Genomic DNA, 8,464 nt, shown 5'->3' with positions numbered 1-8,464 from the left:
TAATCCATCCTACCCCTCGGTGGTAGTTACCCCATATGTCTCATATACTATCATATGGTACTATATATATATATACTATTTTATCATTTAAAATATATTCGTATACTATATCTAAGATATTTCAAAGCAAATTACATGAAAAAATTGCATATGAGCCCATAGTTTTTGTTATATTTGTGAAATACGTACATATTTGTACGTAAAAAAGAGCATACTCAAAATATAGTATATAATACCTAAAAATTAGTATATATACTATCTAATCATTGTTATATACTACATACTACACGTACATATTCTCGATTTCGACGGATACTAGATACAACATACAAAACGCAAGTGGTGGTATATATATCTGTGAAATTCTGTGAAATTGAATGAATTTAAGAAAAGAAAACAGGGGCTATACAGGCTCTTTGCCGTCTGCTGGAAGACGGCAAAGAGCTTTGCCATCAGCCAGCAGACGGCAAAGCTGCCACGTGGCAGCTACTTGTGCAACCTGGGGTCACTGGGCTGGCCTATATGGTTGCTTTGCCGTATGCCAGCAGACGGCATAGCATGCCATGTGGCAGCTATCGGAGGGCATCTGGGCTGGCCTATTTGGGCCCTTTGTCGTCTACTCGCAGACGACAAAGACCTTTGCATCTTTGCTGTCTGCCAGGAGACGGCAAAGCACGTCGTTAACCCCTTAACGGACCTAAGATGCCACGTGTGCCGTCCAGGCCCTTTGCCGTCTGCCAGCGGACGGCAAAGGCCTTTGCATCTTTGTCGTCTGCCAGCAGACGGCAAAGAGCCCTTTGCCGTAGTTTGTTTAGCCGGATGTGTTGCCGTCCGCGAGGCATGCCTTTGCCGTCTGCCATGGCAGACGACAAAGTTCCCGATTCCTGTAGTGAGATCTCCAAGAACATCGAGGAGAACATGGTATTGAGAATCAAAGAGAGAGAAGAAGCCATCTAGCTACTAGCTATGGACCCGTAGGTCTGAGGTAAACTACTCACGCTTCAATGGAAGGGCAATGGAGTTAATGTAGAAGCCCTCCGTGATCGAATCCCCTCCGGCAGGGTGCCGGAAAAGGTCCCTAGATGGTATCTCACGGGTACAGAAGGTTGCGGCGGTGGAAAAGTGTTTTCGTGGATGCCTCTGTTGGTTTGGGGATATATGAGTATATATAGGCAAAAGAATTAGGTCAGGAGATGCACGAGGGGCCCACAAGGGTGGGGGCGCACCCTCCGTCCTTGTGGCCGCCTCGTGGCTCCTCCGACTTCATCTCCAAGTCTCCTGGTTGTCTTCTGGTCTAAGAAAAATCATCACGAAGGTTTTATTCCGTTTGGACTCCATTTGGTATTCCTTTTCTGCGAAACTCAAAAACAGGGGCAAAAACAGGAACTTGCATTGGGCTCTAGGTTAATAGGTTAGTCCCAAAAATAATATAAAATAGCATATTAATGCATATAAAACATCCAAAACAGATAATATAATAGCATGGAACAATAAAAAATTATAGATACGTTGGAGACGTATCAATACCTGTTTCTCAACCTGATCAAGAAAAGACCACTTTTACTTGTCCTTTTGGAACTTATGCTTATAGACGTATGCCTTTTTGTTTATGCAATGCACCTGCTACCTTTCAAAGATGTATGACTGCTATATTCTCTGACGTTTGTGAAAAGATTGTTGAGGTTTTCATGGATGAATTTTCTGTTTATGGGAAGTCTTTTGATGATTGTTTAAGCAATCTTGATCGAGTTTTGTAGAGATGTGAGCAAACAAATCTTGTATTGAATTGGGAGAAGTGCCACTTTATGGTAATGAAGGTATTGTTTTGGGCCATGAAATCTCTGAAAGAGGTATTGAGGTGGAGAAAGCTAAGGTTGATGCAATTGAGAAAATGCCATGTCCTAAAGATATCAAAGGTATCCGTAGTTTCCTTGGTCATGCTGATTTCTATACAAGATTTATCAAAGACTTTTCTAAAATTTCTAGGCCTTTTACAAATCTTTTGCAAAAGGATATTCCTTTTGTTTTTTATGCTGATTGTTTAGAAGCCTTCGGAACACTCAAGAAAGCCTTAATTTCTACCCCTATTGTTCAACCACCTAATTGGAACTTGCCTTTTGAAATTATGTGTGATGCTAGTGATTATGCTGTTGGTGCCGTTCTAGGACAAAGAGTTGATAAGAAACTGAATGTTACTCACTATGCAAGTAAAACTCTAGACATTGCACAAACAAATTATGCTACTACTGAAAAAGAATTTCTAGCAGTTGTGTTTGCTTGTCATAAATTTAGATCCTATATTGTAGATTCGAAAGTAATTTTTCACACTGATCATGCTGCAATAAAGTATCTTATGGAAAATAAAGATGCCAAACCTAGGCTTATTCGACGGGTTCTCTTGCTACAAGAATTTGATTTGCACATCACTGATAGAAAAGGAGCGGAGAACCCCGTGGCTGACAACTTGTCTAGGCTTGAAAATGTTCTTGATGACCCACTACCTATTGATGATAGCTTTCTTGATGAGCAGTTAGCTGCAATAAATGTTTCTAATAACACTCCTTGGTATACTGACTATGCTAATTACATTGTTGCTAAATATTTACCACCTGGTTTCACATACCAACAAAAAAAATTCTTCTATGATTTAAGACATTACTTTTGGGATGACCCACATCTTTATAAAGAAGGAGTAGATGGTATTATTAGACGTTGTGTACCTGAGCATGAACAGGGACAAATCCTATGGAAATGTCACTCCAAAGCTTATGGAGGACATCATGCGGGAGATAGAACTGCTCACAAGGTATTGCAATCTGGTTTTTATTGGCCTACTCTCTTCAAAGATGCTCGTAAGTTCATCTTATCTTGTGATGAATGTCAAAGAATAGGTAATATTGGTAAGTGTCAAGAAATGCCTATGAATTAGTCACTTGCTGTTGAACCATTTGATGTTTGGGGATTTGATTACATGGGACCTTTTCCTTCTTCTAATGGGTATACTCATATTTTGGTTGATGTTGATTATGTTACTAAGTGGGTAGAAGCTATTCCAACCAGTAGTGCTGATCACAACACCTCTATTAAAATGCTTAAAGAATTTATTTTCCCAAGGTTTGGAGTCCCTAGATATTTAATGACTGATGGTGGTTCACACTTTATTCATGGTGCTTTCCATAAAATGCTTGCCAAGTATGAGGTTAACCATATAATTGCATCACCCTATCATCCTTAGTCTAGTGGTCAAGTTGAACTTAGCAATAGAGAAATAAAATTAATTTTACAAAAGACTGTCAATATGTCCCGAAAGAATTGGTCTAAGAAATTAGATGATGCACTTTGGGCTTATAGAATAGCGTATAAAATTCCTATGGGTATGTCTCCTTATAAAATGGTTTATGGAAAAGCTTGTCATTTGCCTCTTGAGTTAGAACATAAAGCTTATTGGGCAGTTAAAGAACTCAACTATGATTTCAAACTTGCTGGTGAGAAGAGGTTATTTGATATAAGCTCATTAGATGAATGGAGAACCCAAGCCTATGAAAATGCCAAGTTATTTAAAGAAAAAGTTAAAAGATGGCATGATAAAAGAATCCAAAAGCGTGAGTTCAAAGTTGGAGAATATGTTCTTTTGTACAACTCTCATTTCAGATTCTTTGCAGGAAAACTCCTCTCCAAATGGGAAGGACCCTATGTTATCGAGGAGGTTTATCAATCTGGAGCTATCAAAATAAATAATGCTGCAAGTACTAACCTGAAGGTTATTAATGGGCAACAAATAAAACATTATATCTCAGGCACGCCCATTAATGTTGAAAGCAATATTATCCAAACTATGACACCGGAAGAACACATAAAAGAAACCTTTCGGAACACTCCAGAATCGTGAAAAAGAGGAGGTACGTGATATGGTAAGTAAACGGACTCCGAAAAATCAGCAAAAATATTTTTGTGTCCATTTTGGAATATAACAAAAATTAGGAAAATAAGAAACAACCAAGAAGGCACCCCTGGTGGGCACAAGACACCAGGGCGTGCCTGGCTTGCCTACCAGGCGCGCCCAGGTGGGTTGTGCCCACCTCAGGTACCTTCCGGACTCCGTTTTTCTTCCGTTTGCTTGTTTTCCAAGATAAAAAAATCTTTATATACCCCCCGAACCTATTGACCACCGTATCACAGAGAAATCTTCTGTTTTGTTTTCTTGCTGTTTCCGGTCAGATCTGTTGAGCCAGGCATCATGTCTTTTTCCTCCAACAACATGGAAGAGGATGCTTGGTTGATGAAGATCGAGCTGAAGAGAGAAGAGCCCGTAGAAGCCGTCAAAGGGGACAAGAGCAAGGAGGCTACCGGAGATCAAGCGCCGGTGGTTGAGCAGGCCTGGCCTGCCGAGGAAGAAGAAGAAGATATCCTTAAACCTTATTATGATCATCTCACCCCCACCGAGATTGAAGCCTTTCGGATCATCGAAACGGTTCGTGTGCAAAATAAATATCTCACCTGTGAAAATATTCTGTTGCAAGAGCACATCATCGCCCTGTGGAGCGTCATCCGTAGATTGGAGAATATCTTGATCATGAAGGCCAAGATCGCTACCACTTCATCACCACCACCTCCTTCATCACCGAAAGAAAATTGAGTACCGGGTATGGGCACTCCCCTTGGCTTGCGCCAAGCTTGGGGGAGGTGCCCCGGTATCGTATCACCTCCACTATCTTTTGCCTTTATTTATCTTAGTTCGATCCATAGTTATCTTTTGCTTTAGATGAATAAAAGTTTAGTTCGATCCTTTCTTTTTGAGAGTTTGCTTAGTGATCTATCTTTGTAATCGTGTGCGAGATATATAATAAAGCTTAGTTTGAGTTTTGCTTTCTTTACTTTCATGTTCCAATAAAAAGAAAGGAAATAAATGAAAAATATCATATGCTAATCTTATGGTAAGTAATGACATCACATAAGGAAAAGTATAAGTAGAAAATTTTATTGGAGATTGACAAACATAGCATTGGTCAATTATGCAATTCATGAAACAATTAATAAGGGAAGAGAAGATTCACATGCAAATACACTATCTTGGAAATCTTTTGTGATTGTGAGCCCCCATCAAAATGTTATATGCCAAAATTGTTGACGTTGGACAAGGAAGACAGCGTAATGATTTAAGTTTGTTCATATTCACATAGAAGTTATATTGTCATAGATCCTTCAACATGTGGTGCTTGCCCCTATCTTTGCTAGCCAAAATTCCACACCAAGTAGAGATACTACTTGTGCATCCAAAAACCCTTAAATCCAAATCTTATTTTCAAGAGTCCACCATACCTACCTAAGGATTGAGTAAGATCCTTCAAGTAAGTTGTCATCGGTGCAATAAGGCAATAAAAATTGCTTCTAAAAGTGTTAGATCATTTAGTGTAAGAGAAAATTGAGCGTTGTACGAACTTGTGATCGCAAAGAATAAAAGCGACAGACTGCACAATAAAGGTTGCTATCATAAGGGGCAATATAATGTGACGTTATTTTGCACTAAGGGATTGAGCATACAAACAAAAAGCGCATGGCAACCTCTACTTCCCTCTGCGAAGGGCCTATCTTTTACTTTTATGTATTTACTTTCATGCAAGAGTCAAAGTTTTTCTCTTTATTCCTTTTTATTTTTCTCTTTTGGCAAGCATCATGTGGTTAGGAAAGATCTTGGCACATATATCCATTTGGATATGGGTAGCATGAGTTATTATTGTTGACATCACCCTTGAGGTGAATACGTTGGGTGGCGAAATTATGAGCCCCTATCTTTCTATGTGTCCGGTTGAAACATTTTGCTCATGTGTGTTGCGGTGAGTGTTAGCAATCATAGAAGACTATATGATGGTTGAGTATGTGGACTTGCCTAAAGGCTCCGATACGTGACCCTTCCTGAAAAGATGATGAATTGTAGTTGCAAAGTTTACTGAGAACATAGTTTGTTGGTTTCCAATAGAGATTATGCTTTATACTTTGATGTTGTGATGAATTGTTACTTATTCATGAGAAGTCTATGATAAAAGTTCTATGAAGTTTTATGTTAAGGTTTGTTGCTGTTATAATAATATACATGATGCTTCTATGTCTGTATTTTGTTTTTATCGACACCTCTCTCTCTAAGCATGTGGACATGTTTTTTGATTTCGGTTTTTCGCTTGAGGACAAGCAAGGTCTAAGCTTGGGGGAGTTGATACGTCCATTTTGCATCATGTTTACCTACTGTTATTTATATTGTTTTTATGCATAATAAAGCTTTTTGGAGTATTTCTAATGCCTTTTCTCTCATAATATGCAAGGTTCACACAAAGAGGGAGAATTCCGGCAGCTGGAAATCTGGACCTGAAAAAGCTACGTCAGGCTACCTATTCTGCACAACTCCAAATGAGCTGAAACTTCACGAGGAATCTTTATGGAATAAATAAGAAATACTGGAGCAAATAGCTACCAGAGGGGGGCCACCTGGTGAGCACAAGACACCAGGGCGCGCCCGGCCCCCCAGGCACGCCGTGGTGGGTTGTGCTCAGCCCAGCCCACCTCCGGTGCCCATCTTCTGGTATACAAGTCATTTTGACCTAGAAAAGATAAGAGCAGGACTTTCGGGACAGAGCACCACCGTCTCGAGGCGGAACTTGGGCAGGAGGACTTTTGTCCTCAGGCGGAGCGATTCCACTGGGGGAACTTCCCTCCCGGAGGGGGAAATCATCGTCATCATCATCACCAACAACTCTCCCATCTTGGGGAGGGCAATCTCCATCAACATCTTCAACAGCATCATCTCCTCTCAAACCCTAGTTCATCTCTTGTGTTCAATCTTTGTACCGGAACTATAGACTAGTACTTGTGGGTGACTAGTAGTGTTGATTACATCTTGTAGTTGATTACTATATGGTTTATTTGGTGGAAGATTATATGTTCAGATCCATTATGATATTTAATACCCCTCTGATCTTGAGCATGATTATCATTTGTGAGTAGTTACTTTTGTTCTTGAGGTCGCGGGAGAAATCTTGTTGCAAGTAATCATGTGAATTTTATATGTGTTCGATATTTTGATAGTATGTATGTTGTGATTCCCTTAGTGGTGTCATGTGAACGTCGACTACTTGACACTTCACCATATTTGGGCCTAAGGAAATGCATTGTGGAGTAGTTATTAGATGATGGGTTGCAAGAGTGACAGAAGCTTAAACCCTAGTTTATGTGCTATTCCGTAAGGGACCGATTGGATCCAAAAGTTTAATGCTATGGTTAGAATTTATTCTCAATACTTTTCTCATAGTTGCGGATGCTTGCGAGGGGGTTAATCATAAGTAGGAGGTTTGTTTAAGTAAGAACAGCACCTAAGCACCGGTCCACCCACATATCAAATTATCAAAGTAGCAAACACAAATTGAACCAACATGATGAAAGTGACTAGATGAAATTCCCGTGTACGCTTTGCTTATCATAAGAGACCATTATATCATGTCCTTTGCCTCAAAAGGATTGAGCTACCTTGCTGCACCTTTGTTACTACTATCGTTACTTGCTCGTTACAAATTATCTTGCTATCAAACTACTCGTTACTTATAATTTCAGTGCTTGCAGAGAATACCTTGCTGAAAATCGCTTGTCATTTACTTCTACTCCTCGTTGGGTTCGACACTCTTACTTATCGAAAGGACTACAATTGGTACCCTATACTTGTGGGTCATCACTGACCTGGCTGGGCGATGGACAGGGGGTTTGCAGGCGAGCTAAGGACTAGGGGAGGGAGGACCAGGTTAGCATAGGTGCAGGATAGCTCTGCTAGTGGGGGAGCGCGGTCGCAGAGGAAAGGAGAGGAGACTCGGGGATGCGGCTTCGGCTAGTGCAGGGTCGTTGCGAGCGTCGGGGAGTGGAGCTCCCAATAGTGGGAAGGAGAGCGCACGCTCGATGGTTGGAATGCCAAGTGGGAGTGGTCGGCAATGCCTATAGTACTGCTCCCTCCGGTCCTTTTATCTTTTTTTTCAAGAAACTTCCAATCTATTCATCTTCAATCATGGCAGTACAAAAAACAACGGAGGTAATAAAAATTACAACCATGTCCGTGGACCACTGATAACCCACAAGTATAGGGGATCACAACCGTTTTCGAGGGTAGAGTATTCAACCCAAATTTATTGATTTGACACAAGGGGAGCCAAAGAATATTCACGAGTATTAGCAGTTGAGTTGTCAATTCAACCGCACCTGAAAGACTTAATATCTGCAGCAAAGTAGTATGGAAGTAACGGTAACAGTGGCAAAAGTAACAGTAGCAGTTTGTAGTGATTGTAACAGCAGTAGCAACGAAAGTAACTTAGCACAGATCAATATGTGAAAAGCTCGTAGGCAATGGATCGGCAATGATAATTGTGTTGGATGATATTCATCATGTAGCAGTCATAACCTAGGGTGATACAGAACTAGCTCCAATTCATCA

This window comes from Triticum aestivum, chromosome 3D (assembly GCF_018294505.1).
Source record: "Triticum aestivum cultivar Chinese Spring chromosome 3D, IWGSC CS RefSeq v2.1, whole genome shotgun sequence".
Classification (NCBI taxonomy): Eukaryota; Viridiplantae; Streptophyta; class Magnoliopsida; order Poales; family Poaceae; genus Triticum; species Triticum aestivum.
The sequence above is the reverse complement of the archived record's forward strand: the minus strand, read 5'-3'. Positions refer to the sequence as shown.